The sequence below is a fragment of the Tupaia chinensis genome, unplaced genomic scaffold (genome assembly GCF_000334495.1).
Source record: "Tupaia chinensis unplaced genomic scaffold, TupChi_1.0 Scaffold000048_1, whole genome shotgun sequence".
NCBI classification, from domain to species: domain Eukaryota; kingdom Metazoa; phylum Chordata; class Mammalia; order Scandentia; family Tupaiidae; genus Tupaia; species Tupaia belangeri.
Window position 1 is genome coordinate 2,413,477 of NW_006159506.1, and position 22,166 is coordinate 2,435,642.

Here is a 22,166-nt window from a genome sequence, read left to right on the forward strand (position 1 = left end):
CACCCTTCCTTCATCCTTCAGTTCCCGTCCATTCTGACTCCGGGGAGATGATTCCAGCTCTGGAGGGAGTTGCCTCTTCACTCCCACTCACTGTTAAAAGGAAAATAAGCGACTCTTGCCAGCAACTGCGCCCACACTTCCTGGCAGCCAGGCTACCACCATTCATCAGCCAGGTATGCCGCCTGTTTACCTTCAAGGCCTGCTCAGCCACCACCCTCCCGCCCAAGTCACTCCCTGCCAGAGCCTCTTGCCTTGCTCTTTTATCTTTCAGCAACATGAACTGTCACCAACCGTGAGGCAGACCTTAGCACCTGGTCACCCTGGGTCATGTTGATGGTATTCAGAAAGAGAGCCCTCCTGAGGAACTCCCCCTCGGCCACCTCTTAGGAGAAGAAGCTCACAGGTGAGTGTCCTTCCCTGATTGGCAACTGGCTCAGATGAAGAGGTAACTGCATGGCCTGGTGACAGGCCCAGGGCCTCCCGCTTGCATGTGATACTCCTGATGACCCTCAGACACAGATGTCTCAGCAGGGTGGTGATTGGGCCTGGAAGCCCCCAGCTGGTTCTCTCAAGGTCTCTGAATCTCCCCTGTTAGGAGAAGCAAAATCAGGGGTGCGTTCTGGTTTTTGCAAGTTGTGCGCTTCCTTGATGTGGCAGGATGAGTTGCCCTGAGAGAGGGTGAGGGGCTTTGCTGCAGGTGAGCAGAGAGGTGTTTTGGTGTGACTTGTCAGAACTGCCACTTGGTTTTCAGAACATTGATCCTGTGTGTCGAGACATGGTTGCCAGGTGTCTGTTGAAATATAATTCGAGTCTGAAATTATACGAGCCGGTTTGCTGCCATTAACCGCTTTGGACAGAGATAAGGAAGGAGGGCAGGGAGCCTTTGTGCCCAGTAGACAAACAGGCATTCAAGGGCAGAATCCTTTATCTTCCATTCCTAGTTTTCTCCAAATTAAACATGGTACAGAGCATGAACCATGCTCTCAAAACACCCTACTCACCATGGGTAATAGAACAAACTCCTATGGGGTAACTGGTAGGTCCTGCACCCCTCCCTCCCCCCAGAGCACTGACCATGACAACTGCAGATGGAAGCCATGGGACAGACAGGTGTAGTAGGGTATGTTTTCTAAAGCACTGAAAGGCACTCCTCGCCTCTAAACCCTCCCATGATTAACCCAGGACCCATCTTTCTCCAACTGAGCCTAAACTTTATTTATTTCCCAGAGGTCTTGTGCACTTGCTAGAGAGACAGACAGAGGAGAAGAGAGAGAAGACACTCCCTAGTGGGGTACGGTCATGCCACAATCATTTCCCCTCTCGTTCTCCATCCTGTCAGGATTTGAGGCACATGCACACATGCCTCAGCATGTTTCAAGCTTCCAGAGCTGGGATTTGAACCATGAGGTTGGCTATGTGAGATCCACTCTCCTTAAGCACCAGATCATGAGCCAACCCCAAACTTTAAACCACTGAAGTCACTAGTAGGTTAGCTGACCAAGACGAGGCTAGTGTGCCAGAGGACCCCGGTAAAACACACATTCCAGACTCAGCTGCCCAAAGACCCCTCTCCAGGAGACATAGACCACCAGAGTCCAAGGAGACCCAGATTAGAGCAAGCCCAGGTCAGCCTGTCCCTTGCTGCTCTGTGCACACCCACACTGGGCTGCACCAAACCCACCTACCCCGAGGACAATAGCAGCCCCAGGAGCCTGTGTGATGAACCAGTCATGGGACCACAGGAGCCTTGAGGCTGAGCAATGCTCCTTTCTCTCCTTTCTCTTCAAAACAGAAATAAGTTTAGTACAGGCCTGCCTCTCGACTTCCCAGCATTGCACATAGTTGTATGTGTTTTCATGGTGCCTGGTCTTTGGGTGGTGTGTGATCCAGCCTGGAGCACTGCGGATATGTGGGGAGGTGGGGCAGAGAGGATGTCCCCACCTTTACCACAAGTTGATGGAGAAAGCACCGTGTTCCGTCTGCCACTCAGAGGAGCCTGCCTTCTAGCTGCTGCACCTGCACCCCTTGTGGTTCCCAGATTCCCCTCCCACTAGGGAGGACAATAGCTGAGAGGTACCTGGAACACACTGAAAACCATTTCAGGGCACAGGAGGGAGGGGAGATGAGTTTTGGTCAGGGTGCATGGTAGCCCCTGAAGGAAGAAGGCGGTGGGGGAAGTGAGAACGGTCAGTGGTTATCCGTTATGGCTACAGTAGGACTGCTTTTGCTCTTTTTATTGAACTGAACTAGCATAGCTCAGAGTTTCTGGGTCAGAAATCCTGTGGATTTGATTAGAATGATCTCCTGTATTCTCTTCCCTGAGGATTCACAAGATTTTAATGAGCAGAAAATAAGAAAGTTACACTTGAGGATATGGTTTCTGTGAAGCCAAGAGACAATAAACCCTCCTTCCTCGCATCGCCGGGGTCTCCCCAAATCCCTGCCGCAGCTCTCAACGTCCATGCGTGTGACAATATGCAAAGTGTTAGAAGTACAAAATATGGTTAGCGCAAACATGCCCGCTCTTTTTTGAAAGCCACACTTAATAATGGCTTGCCAAAATCAGTCATTAGGCCAAAATTAATTGTGGCTTGCCAAAATAAATAATTCCTATAAGCAAAGAGAAATTCAATTTTTCTGACCAATTAAGCTTATTGAGCTTCCAAAGTCGTGCCTCCAAACAAAGAAATGAATATAGTCAAGTTTAAAACTTACAGTAGGACTAGATGAAGAACCTGAATTTGAAAATCGTTTTATTTCTAGTGCAGCAATAGCCATTGATCTCTCTCAGTGAACGTATCTCGGGCCCTGCCTTTGGGGCGAGGTCCTTTGTCACACTGGGATATAGGCAGAGCGGGGTTCGTTCAAGGTCTGGGAAGTGCACTCACCCATTGGTGTCTATTGTAAGAACTTTCTAGGAAATAATTATTCAAGCCCCACTGTCCTGTCCCCTTGCCAAATTAAATTGCTCATCATGGCAAGTATTAATGTGACCCTTGTATTCTCAAGTGCCCCCGAAGTAAATGCTCCTTGAGATCAATCTTCATACCTGAGGCTGGACAGTGGCAGGGTGGCAAGGCAGTGCCCGATCCAGGGGCTGACCCATGGGGGAAGGTTCCAGGTTTGCATCCAAAACTTGTGCCCGTGATCCTGGCTGGCCGAAGCTAATTTGCACCTCAAGTCCCAGTTGGAAATGCCTGCCTTTCTGTCTGTGTATTTGTCTCTGTCTTATTTGTCTTCCTCGTAGAAGAGATAAATAAATAACCTTGAAAAAGAGAATTTATTTTAGAAAAAGATCCAGAGGTCAGCAGGTGGTGTGGTGGTTAAGGCACTGGACTCCCACATGGCCGACTGCAGTTCAAGTCCCAAATGTGGCAGCTTGCTTTCTCACTTTCCCTCTCTCTCTTTCTGATCAAATTTAAAATTAATTAATTAATTAATTAATTAATTCTTAAAAAAACAAAAGACTCGCACTTGACCTACGTCTCATTGTTAACCATGAACCAGGAGGTCCCATTTAGATGATTCTTTTAAGAGAGAGCAGAAATGGGACACCCGTTAATGAGACATGAATTTGTAAGTCTTTTTGCAGGTATAAGATTTAAAAGGTGTCATATCTGAAGGACCATTTAGCTCATTAAAAATAGATCATTCAAAACAATTTTCTTCTTTGAGAGAGAAAGGGAAAACCAGTTCTGTTTAGCTTCATAGGTAGAAGGCTAGTGTTGCATTTCCATATATCCACACCCACACCTACACTCGCTCTTAGACACCCTACTCTCTCTGTTGCCCCACTCCTACGAGTTCTGTGACACAGGTCATATTCTTGAGCAATGGCCGCCATGTCATAGGTCTACATTATGTTACCCTATACAGAGGTTGCCTTGGTGATCACCATTTGTACCCCTCCAGTACTTCTTCGTTTTCGTTTCTTTTTTGTTGAAAGAACTATTTTATTGCACTTTCTTTATCCATTTATTTTATTTTATTTTATTTTATTTTATTTTATTTTATTTTATTTTATTTTACCAGAGAGAGAGAGAGAGAGAAAGTGAGAAAGCAAGCCACCAGGTCTATGACTTGAACTGTGGTCTGCCATGTGGGAGTCCAGCATAATCAATCTTTGAAGACCATTGATCTGTTTGATTCCTAGAGGAACTTAAAAGTTGAAATAAATTTGAAAAATAAATAAATTATAATATGATACAAAAATACCATATGATCATTCTTATTATTCTATGACCCTTCTTAATCAATATTAGTTTTTTTCATTTATTTTTTGTTACATAAATTAACCCATTTGTTGTAGGCTGGTGATATTCCAAATGTCTATGGAGCTTCTACTGGTCTTTCAATTCCTTCAGTCTTCTGATGGCAGACTTCACTGTGACAGCCGAAGTGGTGGTATAGGTCCAGGCACCACCGGACACCATTTTCATGCAGGAACCACAGTGCCAGATCCCCATAGCCCATATCTTCATCTTAGTTTTGCCACAGAAGGAGCAAGTATACTTGGCATGCTGGCTGATTTCAATTTTCTTCACCATTTTCTGGAGGAAGGCACCTTAGCGGGTCCCATAATTGCCGACGATGCTGACCTTCTTGGTGTGTTTTGCCAGAATGCCACCAACTAGGTCCAAGCCCAGAGAGCAATATTAGTTTTATTATCTAATAAAATATTACTAGACAATAATATTATTATCCTATAACCATTCTTAGACAATATCTATTTTAATAGAGGGCAATGCATTACCTGAAGAAAGCCAACTTTAGTGCCGAGTCTCAGGCTCTCTGGCTGGCAGGCAGATAAAATGTTGGAGTAGACGTGTCTTTTCCAGGAGAATAACATTTGATAAGAAAATTCTGGTGATGCTTAACCTCACTTTTGGTGAGAATTAAGATTTTTCAGTAAAGTAACCAGTAGCCTTTCACTTTCCATTGGGATTTGAAACATAGTATATATATATATATATATATATAACAAAAACACACACACATATATGTGTGTTTTATTTATTTATATCATGAGTCAGAAAGACGGGGAGGAGAGACAGATACACATCATCCCCACCACAGTCTTGACAATAGGGTCTTGACTCCATGATTCACTCCAGCTTCAGCCAGTCTGGACCATGGCCACACACATGCCCAGTATGCTAAAGGAGATCTCTAGACACCACCCAGCAACCTTCCCATGTGGGTTTGCCTTGAAGAGCATCACATTTATTGCTGCTCCATCATCTGACTCCTAAATTCATATTTTCATAAAACTTTTACATAGACTACTTCAATTGTAAGGGTAAACTTAATGTTTTATCATGGAGTTTTAAGAAAACATTTGTGGGAACACTGCTTGGGAAGGAAAGCTCAGTTCTTAAGGGTGTCTGTGTTTCTCTCCCTCTTATTCTACACTGTAGCTGGCATATGTCTAAAACATACCAAATATATTTTAGAAAGGGATCCATTTTAGGGTGACCAACTGTCCTATTTTGCCTGAGACTATTTTATTTTTAGCATGCAAAGTCCCACATTCCAAGAAACCCCTCAGCTCTGGGTACACTAGGATAGTGGGTCACTCTAGGGCTATAGCCCCCCAAGCTGGTAGCCACTCACCACATGGGGCTATTTTTACAGTTTAATAAATTAACATGGAATACAAATAAAAATTCAAGTCCTCAGTTGCCCTAGCCATGTTTTGAGGGTTCAACGACTCCACATGGCAACTGACTTATTGGACAATGCAGAGGCAGAATTTTCCATCATTGCAGAAAGTCCTGTCAGAGAGTGCTGAGCTAGAGGGTATTTCCTGCAATTGCCGAGAACTCACATCCTTTAACGGTGCCCGAGTCAATGTTGAGCAAACTCGTGATGGGCTCTGCCACCTCAGTGAGCACACAGAATATGCCAGGTCAGCAAAGCCACAGTGAAAACGTTTGTTTTTCAGAGTGTGCATTTTCTGATGCATCAGGCTACTGGGACTATGTCTTTAATCTTCTTACATTTCAGGAATTTATAAACAGTTGTTGACATTTAGTAGAAACATTTAACAAGGCAACCAAAAAGACTATTTAGACCCTACTAAATTCTGTCCATAAGGCATGAGAGTCCTATCACTTGTGTTCGCATTTATGGATTTTTGTCTTGACGTGCAGCACAGCAGAGATAGCTGGATCTAATCGAGTTACAACTGAAGGAGAGCAGGCATGACTAAAATCACCTTGGGAATGAGTGACTTTTAAGTCCATTGCACCCCTATCCCAAACATCAGTTGGATGGAAATTTTAGCTTAGTGGCCAAGAGTCATAGAGAGGACAACATTTTGGCACCATCCCTCCTGCCTCAGGAGAAAGGCAAATTAGAAACAGAAACAGAGACAAACTGCTTGTCTGCTTGAAGATTCATTGCTGAAAGATCTAAGCGAGCACAAAGATTTATTCATTTCATAAAATGTTATTGAACACCCATGATGGTCCCGGCTCTTGAGTCATTCACAGTGCGGTGGGGAGTCTAACATGGTTACTGCTTTTTTCTTTCTTTTTTTTTTTTGGTGAGGGGAGAGGTTTTCATTATAAGGCACGTGCACTTGCCATAAAGACACAGAGAGACAGAGAGACAGAAAGCGAGAAATTACCTCCCTGGGGGAATGGCCACGTTGCAATCTCTTTTCCTCCATTCTCCTCTCGGGATCTCAGGCACGCACACACATGCACCCGGCATGAGTTTAAGCCACCGGGTCTGGGACTCAAACCATGGTTGATTACATGGGAGTCCAGTGACATAGCCATTACACCAACTGCTGAGCCCCATGGTTACTGCTTTTAACAGTACCATTGACCCTGAACAACATGGGGATTAGGAGTCCTGACAGTTGAAAATCCACATATAACTAATTGATTTTCTAGGTTTTTGCTATAGGGCATGTGTGCTTGCCAGAGAGAGACAGAGGAAAGGAAAGTGAGTAATCACCCCCTCATGGGGATGACCATGCCGCAATCTCCCTTCTCCATTCTTCTCTCAGGATCTTGGACACACACGGACATGTGCTTGGTGTGAAACAGCCATATATAACCTTGACTCCCCCAAAGCTTAACCACTGCTAGCCTACTACTGACTGAAAGCCTTATTAGATAATATAGTTGATTAATATATATGTTTAATATTTTATATATAATATACATAACACACATATCATACACTGCATTTTTTACATTAAAGTAAACTAGAGAAAGAAAATGTCATTACAAAAATTAAAAGAAAGAGAAAGCACATTTATAGTATTTACTGAAAACATGTACGTGCAGCTCTGGATTTCAAATTTGTGTTGTTCAAGGGTCAACTGTATAATGGAACCAATGATGATTTATAAAGGTGATGATGATAATGATAACTAATAATTACTGAGAGTTTCTCAAGTGGCAAGTTCTATCTTAAATGTTTTCCATGGAAAAAATACAAGACTATACTTTGGGAATACAAATGCTAGAAGGATCCCCAGGTGAAAAATCCAACATCCTATTTTTCAATATTTCCAAGAAATTTAGCACAAAGACAAAGTGAAATTCTCTTATAAATTATTTGTAGACATGGCACAGTAGAGTAATTTAGAGAATAAGTTTTTTTTTTTCAAATAAATGTTTAGTTTGAGATAGTTGTCGAGATGGTGGAGAGCCCTTATATAATAATGGATTTTTGAGTCAGTAATGGCTTCAAGTCCTAGTCTAGTACTTCCTCACTGTGTGTCCCTGGACAAGTTATTTAATCACTCATTTCCTCAGAAGTAGCTCCCTGATTGTAAAATACCACAATAATACTTTCTTTAGAGGATTATAGAAAAGAATGACAAGAGAATGTAATGCTTAGGTCATGTTTGAGCTGTTCTTATACCTAATAAACTTTAGCACTTATTTCTATATGGGTGATAAAACTAATAAAAATAATGTCACAATATATTTTTTAACTTTTCAAAATTTATTTTTAAAATTTCTTTTATATATTCGATCACTTAGCTTGTACATTGAATTTTTCAACATGAATACACTTCACATCAGTCCAACTGAGGATACTATACACATTATCATCAACAGATAATACTCCATTTCTGTGTCTCATAACATGTTACAATAATTCCAATGACCAACATTTTATACCTATAGTTTTAGATCTTCAAAAAGTAAATTCGAAGGGACCAGCAGTTAGCGTAATGGCTATGTCGCTGGACTCCCACGTAGTCAACCATGGTTTGCGTCCCGGACCCGGTGGCTTAGAACTCACGCCGGGCACATGTGCGTGCATGCCCAAGATCCTGAGAGGAGAATGGAGGAGAAGGGATTGCGGCGTGACCATCCCCCCTGGGGGGGTGATTTCTCGCTTTCTGTCTCTATGTCTCTCTCTGTCTGTCTGGTGAGCCCATGCGCCCTATAGCAAAAATCTCTGCCCCCCCCCAAAAAAAAGTAAATTCTATTTCCTTTCTTACCCTGCTTCTTTTTTATTTATTTATTTATTTATTTATTTATTTGGAGAGGTTTTCGCTATAGGGCGTGTGCGCTCGCCAGATAGACAGAGAGAGACATAGAGACAGAAAGCGAGAAATCACCCCCCCAGGGGGGATGGTCACGCCGCAATCCCTTCTCCTCCATTCTCCTCTCAGGATCTTGGGCATGCACGCACATGTGCCCGGCGTGAGTTCTAAGCCACCGGGTCCAGGACGCAAACCACGGTAGACTACGTGGGAGTCCAGCGACATAGCCATTACGCTAACTGCTGGTTCCCACCCTGCTTCTTTTCTCAAGAGTTGAAGTTGAAGGAATTCTGAGTTCTAACCTTGATCCAGGCCAAAGGGGTCATCTACCATTTCTTTATTTTACATTGTCAAGAAGAAATGGAGGAAAGGGGGTAAAAGGGAGTGGTTCTACCAACTCTCTTAATCAGCTTGGGCTGCTATAATGAAATACAATTGACAACACAGTTTATTTCTCTCAGTTCTAGAAGCTTAAATAGAAAGGTTCCAGCCAATTTGGTTATTGATGTGGATCCTCTTTCTGGCTATATTCTCACCAGGTAGAAATAGAAGCAAATTTTCCAGTGTATCTTCTCAGAGGGACACTAACCCCATAATAAGATCTCCACCTCTAGGATGTAATGTCCCAAAGGCCCCACTTGCAAATATGATCACACTAGGGAGTAGGGTTTCAACGTGAATTTGGGGGTCAGAGATGAGAACCAAAACTTGCAGTCCATAGCAACATTCCAGGATTGGAAGATGGAAGCTGAATTTTTCTACTCTGATCTGTTTGACAGGGGCTCACATAGCACCATTAGGATGGGTAGAGAACCTCCTTTTCTATGAGGCTGGTGAATGATCCACAACTCAACTTCCCATTATCTGTCTGCTCAGCTAGGGATAGGGGTGGAGGGACATAGAAACTAGGGAACCAAGCAACTTCTTTGTTTTTTATTTTTAAAGGTTTTTGCTGTAGAGTGTGTGTACTCACTGGAGAGAGACAGAAAGACACAGAGAGAAAGTGAGAAATCATCCCACAGAGGGGATGGCCAAGTTGCAATCCCTTCTCCTTCATTCTCTTCCTGAGATTTTGGGCATGCATACACACACATGCACCTGGCATGATATTCATGCCATCAGGTCTGGGACTTGAACCTAGGTGAGCCCTGTGGGAGTCCAACACCTTAACCACCATACCACCTGCTGATCCCCAAAGCAACTTTTATAGCACCCACTCTTTCGTCCCTTTCCATGATCTATGAGCTAATAAAGGCTATTTTCCTTCCTCTCAAATAGAAGATTCCTTGGGGCTATGCGTGGTCCATTTGGGTCATGCTTATTTCCCTCTATCATTGACTAAAAATCACTCCTAATTTCTGATTTCTTCTTCTTTTTTTTTTTTTTGAGAGGTTTTTGCTATAGGTTGCATGCGCTTGCCAGACAGACAGAGAGAGAAAGAGAGACAGAAAACGAGAAATCATCCCCCAGGGGGGATGGCCACACCACAATCCGTTCTCCTCCATTCTCCTCTCGGGATCTTGGGCACTCACGCACACGTGCCCGGCGTGATTTTTAAGCCACCAGGTCTGGGACACGAACCGTGGTCAACTACTTGGGAGTCCAGCGACATAACCATTATGCTAACTGCTGGTCCCATTTCTGATTTCTTGAGAGTAAACTGTTTCTAACTAGAAATTTTTGGAATATGTCTTTAAGATCAGTTTCTGAGGCTTTTGTTTGATAAACCGTTGAGCAATGCTGAATTATCCTGTACTTTTCTCTGCTACCTAGAAGATACTTCTAATTATTATTTAGCCTTCCCCTTGATTAACACAAAGACACTAACTCAATACCAAGTGTTTGTTTTTCTCATGTCCTCTCCTGCCTGTGTAAACTTGTCCCCCCACCATCCCATACATAAACATATACTCGCTCAGAGAGAGAGGTGATGAAAATTCACAAGCCTTGCTCTTTAGGTCAATTTCAGTTGCCTTTTTCAATTCCTAAGAAACTTAGCAGGGGCCAGTGGGAAATTCTGGGTCATTACAGTCTTGTTGGAAAGCCCCAGGTCAAAAGTATAGACTTTTCTTCAGCATGAAAACTAATATTGGCCTTAAGGCAACTGGGAAAAATGTTTGGAAATAGTTCCCACCAAATGTTTTATGGAAAGAATTTACCCTACAGTCAGTAGATAAAGCTGACTGATAAAGCTAGCACCTTTGCCAAGCCATTCACTGAAGATACACTGCAATGGCTTTGTGTCTACAAACATACTTCCTAACGATGGGATACTTTGTGGGCCAAAAGGCCATTCTGGCCAGGTGGTGGCTGTGAGAACAAAGGTTCTCCAAGTACATCCAATCATAAGATCTAATCTTGTTGAGCTCTTACCACCTCATTGGCTTTCTCCATGTCACCCCCTCCCTATGTATTAGCTCACTGATTCTACACAACAGCGCAACAATACTCTGAGTATTACAACACTATTTTTTTTTGTTTTTAGATTTTTGCCATAGGGCATGTGTGCTCTCCAAAAAGGCAGAGAAAGACTGTGAGAAGGAAAGTAAGAAATCACCTAATGGGAGTATGGCCACACCACAATCCCTTTCTCCTCCATTCTCCTCTTGAGATTTTGGGCTTGTGTACACACGTGCCAGGCATGACTTTCAAGCTGCCAGATCCGGGACTTGAACCGTAGTCGGCCATGTGGAAATCCAGTGCCTTAACCACTACACCACCTGCTGGCCCCATTATTGTCCTGTTTTACAGTTGAGGAAACTATAGAACAGAATGTTTCATTACCTTGCCCATGGTCACACAGGTGAGAAGAAAAGCCAGGATTCAAAGTAGAAAATGATTTTGGAGCTTACACTCTTGACCACTTCATGTCAACCACTGTTTTGCTTCAGTCCCTTTGAAGTCCACTCTTTCTCAGATGCCAATGTTTAACTGCAGGCCAACAATCTCACTAAACTAACAGAAAGCAATTTGAGAATCCAAGTCATAAGCAGCTTGCAAATATGTCCTTGGTCACCCTTGTACTCTCAGCATCTTAACCATGATGTTGCTAGCAATAGATCACAGAGTTCCAGCAGCAGCAGTGCAAGGGCTTATGGCTGGACATGCCTTCTGAGCCCAGTGGCTTCTAGACTCTATGCGTTCTCTCATAGCTCCTGAGTGAGTTATCACTTAGAAAGTTACAGCCAGGGTCCGGCAGGTGGTATAATGGGTGGGGTGCTGGACTCCTACATGGCTGAGTATGGTTCAAATCCCAGACCTGGTGACTTGAGGGTCATGCTAAGTGCATATACATATGTGCTCAGAATTCCAGAGCACAGTGGAGGAGTTGGAATTGTGGTGTGGCCATCACCCCTGGGAGAGTGATTTCTCACTTTACCTCTCACTATCTCTGGTGAGCTTATATGCCCTATGGCAAAAACCTATAAAGAAAGAAACTTACAGCTGGATGCATGGAAACAGAGATGCTCACACTAACACCACCAGAAAGCCAAAGGCTACATGAAGACCGTTTTTATGTTACATGATGATGGGAAGATGTTGAGGCAATGGATCCCTGTGATACAGTGGAGTAATTATTGCTCCCAGAGCACAAAAATATCCACCCCCTAGTAAGTTCATTGACAAACAGGCTTTGTGATTTGAAGATGGCCTTGAAGACAAGAGACTTTTCAAAACAATGACTCTAAGAAAATAAGTTTATTTCTTCTATGAGTGAGAGAGAGAGACAAAGAAAGATAAAGAGATACAGAGACAGATACTCCCTCCCCCAAAGGATACTCATGCTATGATCCACCCCTCTCTCAGGCAGCTTGGATCATGGGCACAGGTATGCAAACCCATGTGCACAGGGAAGCTCCAGGACATGAACTAGAAACCTTCCCTTTGGATCCAGTTACATTACCACTGTGTAACTTTCGGGCCCTCTGAAGAATGACTGCTTCATCTACCTTTTATAGGCGTTTTCCAACTCATTTTAGCAAAATTCTCTCTGAATCCTAAAATATAGACAAAGGGAAAAGGAAAAATGTGGTGGACGTCTTTCAAGACAAATGATTCAAGGGGGCTCAATGCTAGAGTTGAAATTTAGGAGACCATTGCTCTAGCCAGCTGGTAACCGGTTGTACATCTGTCTCAGAAGTTCATGCTCTATAAAACATTCTTATGTTCAGCAGATCAAGTTTCAAAGAAATCTATTTTTGTTGAAAGAAAAGCAAAAGGCCAATTTTATTTTATATTAATGTGTGACTTCTTTGGGGGCACCCATAAAAACAAACTGGGATCACTCTGAATAACCCCAAACACCATGAACATTGTATAGGAGAATGGTGGAAAAATGTGTACCAAACATGAATGCACCTCAACCAACCAGATCATATAAAGCAGTCCTAGACAAATAATGTGAAATAATTCAGACCTGCTGGGAGGCAGAGCATGTTAAGGAGGCCAACAAATGTGACTGTAACTGCTACCATTTTGTAACCAAGTGTTCTATGAGGTGTTTCATAGAGTTTAAGGATGGCATTTCTATTCACAGAGCAGTAGAGTAAATGATTAAGCAAAACAAGTCTTTCTGACCAAATGAGTGTGAGCAACGCTGCAATGAATAATCTGGTGGCTATTTATAAGTTGGTGCAAAGGCAATTTCAGTTTCTGACCATGAATTTTAAATCATTGTAAGTAGGCTTGCATACATCTTTATTAATCAAAATAGAAACCATTACAATAGTCACATTTTGCCCATGAGAAATAAATTTGTTTATTCCCATAGCATAAAAATTCATGCTCTGAAATTCAATGAACTCTTGGAAAACATCTTCTGCATCCTTCTGGTTGTAGAAGTGTTATCTCTTCAAAAAGTTGTCAAGATGCTTGAAGCGGTGGTGGTTGTTTGATGAGAGGTCAGATGAATATTGCAGATGAGGCAAGACACTGTAGCCTGACTAATTCTTTTTTAGTTTTGGAGAGGTTTTCGCTACAGGAGGTGTGCACTCACCAGAAAGACAAAGAGAGACAGAGAGACAGAAAGCAAGAAATCACTCCCCTAGGGGAGATGGCCACTCCACAATCCCTTCTCTTCCATTCTCCTCTTGGGATCTTGGGTATGCATGCACATGTGACAGGCGTGAGTTGAAGCCACCGGATCCAGGACTTGAACCACGGTCAACTACATGGGAGTCTAGAGACATCACCATTAAGCCATCTGCTGGTCCCCTGATTCATTCAATTTTGAAGCACTGATTGTGCAACATGTGTTAGGCACTGTGATGGACCCTTGCTGATGACTCATGCCAGCTGGAGGTATGGCAGTTTGTGGTGCATCTCATTCATGTATGCTGATTCTCAGTTGTAACGGTTTCATAGGGATTCAGTAAGTTGTAGTGGGTCAGACCCCACCAAACAGTGACCATGACATTTTTGGGGGGGCAAGTTTGGCTTTGGGAAGTGCTTTGGAGCTTTGTCTCAGTCCAACCACTGAACTGATCATCATCAGTTGTGATATATAAAGTCCACTTTTCATCACAAGTCACAATCTCATCGAGAAATGGTTTATTGTTGTTGTGTAGAATAGGAGAAGATGGCTCTTCAAAATAATGATTTTTTAATTTTCGATCAGCTTATGAGGCACCAACTTATGGAGCCTTTTCACATTTCCAATTTGTTTCAAATACCAAATGACTGTAGAAGAGTAGACACTGAGTTCTTCAGCAACCTCTCCTGTAGTTGGAAGAGGAACAGCTTTGATGACTGCTCTTAATTGGTCATTGTCAACTTTTGATGACTGGTCACTATGCTCCTCATCTTCAAGGTTCTTGTCACCTTTGCAAAACTTTGTGAACTACCACTGCACTGGATGTTTGTTATAAAGTCCTGAGCCAGGAACCAGCAGATGGTGTATTGGTTACTGGACTCCCACACAGTCGACTGCAGTTCGAATCTTAGACTCAGCAGCTTAAACTCATGCTGGGTACATGTGCATGTTGCCCAAAATCCTGACAGGAGAATGGAGGAGAAGGAACTGCAGTGTGGCCATCCTCACAGCGGATGATTTCTCACTTTCTGTCTCTCTCTCTGTGTCTCTCCAGTGAGCACACACACTCTATAGCAAAAATCTCTTTCAGAAAGAAAAGAAAAGAAGGTCCTGGGTCAAATATGTTGTTGATGTAGAGAATTGTCTCCGTTGCTTCATGACACATTTTGAACTCAAATTTAAAAATTATTTAAGGGACCAGCAGTTGGCATAACGGCTATGCTGCTGGACTCCCATGTAGTTGACTGAGGTTCGAGTCCTGGATCTGGTGGCTTAAACTCATGCCAGACACATGTGCATGCGTGCCCAAGATCCTGAGAGGAGAATGAAGGAGAAGGGACTGTGGCATGGCCACCCCCCTGGGGGGTGATTTCTCACTTTCTGTCTCTGTCTCTCTATAGCAAAAAAACCTCTCAAAAATTATTCAAACTCGATTTTTGTCTAACATCATTTCTGTAGTCTAAAATACATATAAAATAAATAGCAATTAATAAGTCATTAGCAAAAAAAGTGAGAAATGTGTATTAAAATAATGTATAAGACAATCACATATATTTAAGAACATATCCAATATCAAATGGCCAATTTCAACCATGTAAAACCACAACTGCTTTGGCACCAACCTAATATTTTCCTCCCTTTTTTTAAGAGAAGGGAATTTTTAAAATCGCAGTAACTCTCCTTGCTTTTATAAAACACTGCCTTATGTTGCTAGGGTGCAAAGTAAGAAACTTTCAAAAGGTCATGCAATGTCATTTCAGCAATGCAGAAAGAAGAAAGCAAAAAAAGATGTCATTTCAGCAATGTAGAAACTAACGAGCAAGAAAAGATGAACCTGATAATGATCTTTGGCAACGAGGTCTAAAGCAGAATATAAGTAAGCATACATATATATGTAATTCTAAGGGTATTTCTCTTACGAATTTGATCACTGTAATTTCTTAATAAAGGTTACTTGTTTGTCAAGGGCTAAATTAATCTCTGATCTGAGTTGTATGGGAATATCGAACCTACTCCACTCTAGCAGGCTTTGTCAGCATCCTCCCGTTGTGCAAGTGTGAGCAGATGTAAAAGAGGTAAATAAAGCCTCTGTCTCTTCTCAGAGAAATGAGCTGGTGAATTAAAAACACAGGACGGTACCATAAAGCAAGGCTTGAGGGAAGAATCCATTCTCTCTCTCACCACAGGATCACACTCTGTTCCACACTGGGGGCCTTGAGTTCTTCCCAGTTCTGGAGAGTAATGGTTCTCACCTAGGGGCAAGTTTCACCACAAGAGATTTTTGGTAATATCTGGAGACGTTTCTTTGGTTGTCAGTCTGTGAACAGCCAGATAAAGTGGTTGACCCAGATAAGGCAAGCACATTAAAATAATAGCACAGAGGCTCAGAAAAATACATTGTCATGAAGACCGTAGCCTGCAAAAATCAGACCAGAATTTAGAGCCAAACCTAAGCAGAGCGACTAACTGCTAAAAGGAAAGATTTAAATAGGACTCTCAGTTTCCTCAGAAAATAGCCAAACTATCCAGGATACAACTGAAAAGCAGCAGTCATAGGCAGAATAAGAAATGAATAATGAAAATGAAAAAAAAAAAAAAAAAAAAGAAAGACAACCAACGGACAGTAACACGGATGAATCCCCGACCCAACAATCATCCTGGTAAAGACTTTAAGATAGTTATGAAAATAGTGCAATGCACAACTACAAATTCTCTCGAAACAAGTGAAAACTATCATAAAGAAATACAAGTTGGAAAATAAAATGGAAATTATAGAACTAAAAAATAAAATAACAGGACAAACATACTCACAGTATGAGCCGAGTAGTAGAGAGGAGATGACAGAAAATAGAATCCAAGAACTTCAGGAAAGATCAATAGAATTTACCCAATCTGAAAAACAGAGAAAATAAGACTCCTCCAAAACCAACCAAACAAACAAAACCCCATAAATGGAACCTCAGGAAACTGTGGGACAACAACAACAAATTGGAAAGTCATGTCATTGGAGTCCCAGAAAGAGAGTAGAAAAAGAGTGGGTTTGGAGAAGTATTTGGATAATAAAAAAGAAAAGAAAAGAAAAGAAATTTGGTGAAAAACTTATAAACCTATAAACTTAAGAAATTGAACAATTATCAAATATTTTAAGCACTAAGACATTCATGCCTTGGCCTACTATTATTAAAATTACAAAAACAAAAAACAAAGTCTTGAAAGCAGGCAGAGAAAAATGACATAGCACCCACAGGGCAACACAAATTTTACTAATAGTGCATTTCTCATCTGAAACCAGGAGAGCCCAAAAGGAAGTGGCACATTTTTCCAAATGCTGAAAAAGGAACTATCACCTGTCTATATCTTTTAAAACTATTTTTCAGGAATACAAGGGAAATAAAGATATTCTCAGATGAAGTAAAACTCAGTTGAGTTTTTGCTGGTAATATACCCTTAAAGAATAACTAAAGGAAATAATTCAAACTGAAAGCAAATGATGAAACAAGGAAACGTGAAGTATCGGAAAAAGAAAAAAGAATCAAATGTCATAATCTTGAAAGTTTTTCAATAACTAATAGATTTATTATGTAAATTACAGTGTATATTACTAGCTTATAAAGGCAAGAAAACGAAGAAAATGATAGGAGGTTGTTTAAATGAGACACTGCAAAATATGTAAATTCCAGTGCCTGAAATCCTTTCAGCAAACTTTTATATATAAACTGCTCTCTACTGAGCATTAAACTAGAAACTGAACACATAGTTGAGCCTCCTACGTGAGTTTTCTTAACCTCATTAATCTCAAGACTCTCTTGTCACTCTTGCTGCTTCTCTTTCAGAACTTATATCTTTTTCCTGATGAGTGGGTTTTCTGCCAGAGTATGTATCTGGTGTGGAAGGTTCGTGATTATTCTCTGACTTAGAATGGTTTACTCTAACAAAACACACTGTGTTAGCTGACCATTGCATTTAACCACTGCACACTGTGGATTTTCTGGCCAGTTTTACAACACAGTATTTATTTTGAAGTGAATAAAATAGTCACAAGCAAAGAAAAAAAAAAACGGATGAAAAACAATGTAAAGGGCAGAAATATAGAAATATGATACATACAACAAACTAACTCTTCTCATGAGTTCTATAAATCATATCTAATAATAAGAACCCAAATTATAAACCCTCCAAGACTGGAGACTATGACGTTTACAAGCAGTAAAAGGGGGCCTCTGGTGACTTATGAGGGATTGACAAGTTGAGGCTCTGAAAGGGAGATGTTGGTGCCAAGACCTGGGAAGAGGTTATTCTGCTGACTCTCAAGTTTTCCTGGGAAAATGGGTCTTTCCCACTATATGGGAATGAGCTCTATGGTCTACAGCAGCACCATACCACCTTCTCCTCATGACCTCACCATCTTAGGCTCACACTCCATGGCAGAGGAGACATGATAGTCATGCCCATGACCTTCTACATTGGCTTTAAAAATAGGAAACTATGGTTTTCTGGTTTGGTGATCAATATAACCAGAGAAATGGCTGGAGCTGTTGTGGCAGTGTCTACCAGCAATGTTCTATGAAGGACTACAGATAGCCTGAGAGGTCACAAGTCAGCATTCACTACAATTCCATGCCTGCCCCGGGACCAAATGGAACCATCCTTATATAGACACACAGAACAGCCAGGCAGCAGATGTTGAGTTCTCCTCCTGAAAGCAGAGCTGCACATCATCCAGATAGTCATCAGCTACTTCCTTCATGACCTACAATGGGTACAACAGGTACCTCTGTAGGCACAGCCAGGACCGGTATGGGATGCTTCCTCCTCAGTGTTAGTGGACATCTCTTTACCATTAACAGCAAGTTCCATGGTGTGGCCTAATTGATTGCAGTAGGAAGAAATGATTCCTTTCCCAGTCATCCCTTCTTGCTCCTGTTTCTTTTTCTCTTCTTTTCTTTTCTTCTTCTTCTTTTTTTTTTTTTTTTTTGAGAGAGAGATTTTTGCTATAGGGAACATGCACTTGCCAGAGAGACAGAGAGAGAGAAAGTAAGAAATCATTTCCACACCACAATCCCTTCTCCTCCATTATCCTTCAAAATTCTGGGCATGCACACACATACACACACCTGATGTGAGTTTCAAGTCACTGGGTCTGGGACTTGAACTGTGGTCAGCCATGTGGGAGTCCAGCGCCTTAACCACTATGCAACCCACTGGCCTGCTCCTTTTTCTTTACATATACACACACTTCTGCTCAACAGAGGTTTGGTTACAGTCTCTGAGCTAAAGAGAGACCCTCTCAAATCTTTCCACTAAGTTGAGATTCTCCTTTTTCATGAGCTGTCTTCTCCTTCCCCCTCATCCTAGATATGAGTTATGTGTTCTTCTCTAACTCAGATAGCTTTTTATTAGTTACTAGATTATCTGTTTCCTTCTTAGTCTTTTTTTTTTTTCACAGAAAATATGTTTTGTCTTTGTTTTTCTCTAGGTCAATGATGGAAAGAGATTACCTTCAGCCAGTATTAATGACAGCTGAGGAAAATTCTTGCCCAACTAAGTCCAGAACTCAAAGTTAACATAAGAAAAAAGTTTCAATCTTTGGAATCAATGTGCAGGAAATACATTGTGCCTTTCTCTAGGTGTGATGTGTTATAGAATCTTGTATTGTGCAGAGGGTGGTTGAGGCTCAAGCCTAGAACTTCAGAGTATGTGTTCTTTTCTCATCAATTTGTGTTCTCAACCAACATTTTGATTAGAATGAACCCTCCAATCAATAACAACAACAAAAATGACAATTGTTAAAAACAATAGAAATCTTTTTTTTTCTTCTGCCATAGGGTGTGTGCTAGCCTGAAAGAGATAGACAAAGGGAAAGAGAGAAATCACACCCCAGGGGGATGGCCACACCACAATCCTTTCTCCTCCATTCTCCTCTCAGAATTTGGGCACACGTGTCTGGTGTGATTTTCAAGCCACTGGGTTCCGGACTTGAACCATAGTTAGCCATATTGGAATTAGCACCTTAACTACCATGCCAACTGCTGGACTCAGAAATAGATACTTTAAGTAAAACCATTGGCATTTTACTTTGACCTGTTATCTTGGTTTGCCCCAGCTGAATGAAGCAAAAAAGTTTGAGTTATTTTTTCCTGCTATTATATATGCATGTCTGCTTTTAACCCAGTGATGTTCAAACTTTAGCATGCATCAGAATCACTTGAAGGACTTGTGAAAACACTGGTTTCTGGGTCTCAACCTCAGAGCCCCCAAATTGGCATCTCTAAGCTCCCATCTATTGCTCCTGGTGATGATCAGGGGATCACGCACTTTGAGGATCTCTATTTTAAACTAAGAAAGTATCTTCCAGTGGGGTGGGCTACCAGGCATTCAGGCAGGGGAATTTGAATTGCTGATTGGTAGGTAACATGTTTGGGATTAACTTTTGGAGTACATGCTATTAGCCAATACTTAATCATTCCACAAACATTTATTCAGCTCCCACTGTGTGTGTGCGTACCCAAGTCTTCATAGCACTCTCTTGGTTCAAAGCTAGACAAGTACCAATTCCTCACTATGCAAAGCACTGTAGTCAAAGACTTTTATCAGTAGGTATGAAATTACTAATCCCTATTTTTAAAGGTCTCTATTTTTATTCTCAGTAGTCAGAAGCTTGGGAGAGACCTTTGATCTACAGTGTAAATCATCCAGTCATGAGCCAGAAGAGCAAAAGTCCAACTTTCCCTTTGAAGAAACTTTGGGGGTGGTTTGCTGATGGCCAGATTCTCCTCAACCTCTATACCCATGCCTCCCCCGAGTAGACCCTCTTCCTCACTAGGACCATCTTCATTTCTCTTGGGGGCTTAATTAGATGCCAAGTGACCAAAAACTATTTTATTAATAAAGAATCACATTCATTTTTATTCTGTTCAGTTTTTTATCTACACTATCATCTTGTTCCCAGTCCATTATATCTGTAAAGTAATCACTTAATATTGGAGACTGAGGAATGAGTACTTGTACACCTTTGAGCCAAGAGATGGCTATGAGCCTACTGAATCATGGTTAAGATCCAAGAACCAACATGTAGAGCTTCATGCTTTTCTCCTATTTCATTCACTTGTGGCATGATGCTTAGCATGGGCAGAGTGAGTGACAGGTACCAACAGAGTCCAACATGGTGATGTAAATGGCCTGTTGCTGGCTCAGAAGCAAAGACATAAAACCGTGCGAAAAAAATAAGAATCAATGTGTAGTAGTAACTCTGGTACTCTCTAGAAGTCTTGACACGAGCTGCTATAAAACACTCTTACAGGAACAGGTCCTTATCAGGAAGGTAAGAAAGATCAAGTGTTGTGAATTTGAAGCTCAGAGAGAAACATCCATTTGGAGTAGGTCCTTAGATATTTAGGAAAGAGATCATCTGACAATCTTAAATTTCAGAGATTCTAAGATTAGGTTGTCAAAAGATGAATGAATCGAGAAAAAAAATTCCATCTTCATGAAGTTTTGGATTATGATAACAAAATTTGAATTTAGTGACTGACTGATGTGTTCCTTTTGGATTCAAACCTCTCTTTTCCTCCCTCTCTGTTCACATCTGTTAGAAGACTATTTCTTGGGTTTTTACACTCTTTTTTTTTTTTTTTGAGAGGTTTATTTGCTATAGGGCGCGTGCGCTCGCCAGACAGACAGAGAGACAGAGAGACAGAAAGTGAGAAATCTCCCCCCAGGGGGGATGGCCACGCCGCAATCCCTTCTCCTCCATTCTCCTCTCGGGATCTTGGGCACACACGCACACATGCCCGGCGTGAGTTTTAAGCCACCGGGTCCGGGACGCGAACTGCGGTCGACTACGCGGGAGTCCGGCGACATAGCCATTACGCTAACTGCTGGTCCCCGGGTCTTTACACTCTTGTCCTTCTCCCTTTCCTATATTCTCTTACCCCATATGTCTAGTTTATTAAATTTTCCTAACCTTCCTGATGCAGTGGATATTGCTGTGAATATAAATACCAGCTTCTGCTAGAGACCTTAAGCATGCTTCGAGAAGCAATTGCCCACTGGAATTTCTCTCAGGCTGGGTAAAAGGCTCCATAGGAACCTCCCCAGAATTACAGAATCATAGGTGCTCTCTCCACTCTATGATGGAGGAACACTTAGCACCCTCATGGCCCACAAACAGGGAATCCTTACTGTCACTACCAGATTATACATTATGGTATCTTCACTACTTCTAAGGAAGTTGCACTGGCAATTCCCTTTCAGTCTGTGGGTCTGTTCTTTGGATCTAGTCATAGGGATGTTCATATAAGGAGCTGAGGTGTGGGGAGGGCAAAAAGGTATACTTTCAAGCCATGTAATTCTAGCCCTGCCTTCTCCAGCTGCTTCTTCAGCATTAGATACAGCTAAAGATTTGTAATGCTGACCTTTTCAGATTGTAAACTTCCAGAAAGCAGTACTGCTGTAGCAGGAAAGTTTTAATAGTCTCATATGCAAAAGAACAAAATAAATATCTTGATTTTGTTATTTTAAAAAGCCAGTAAATGTAAAGAAAGTAAAATGGAAGTGGGATTTCATACTTTATTTAAAATGGTAAAATGTGAATGCTGGCTAGATTATATATATATA

The 22,166-nt window shown here is 41.6% G+C and overlaps 1 protein-coding gene across 1 annotated transcript in view; it reads left to right on the plus strand.

The window, feature by feature from the left end:
• Positions 1 to 285: 285 nt before the first annotated feature.
• The window catches only part of ADTRP (androgen dependent TFPI regulating protein), a 128,175-nt gene continuing 106,294 nt past the window's right edge, over positions 286 to 22,166 (plus strand). Inside the window, exon 1 of the mRNA XM_014590994.2 lies at positions 286 to 403. The gene's annotated coding sequence lies outside the window, so the exon portion shown is untranslated. The remainder of the gene's footprint in view (positions 404 to 22,166) is intronic.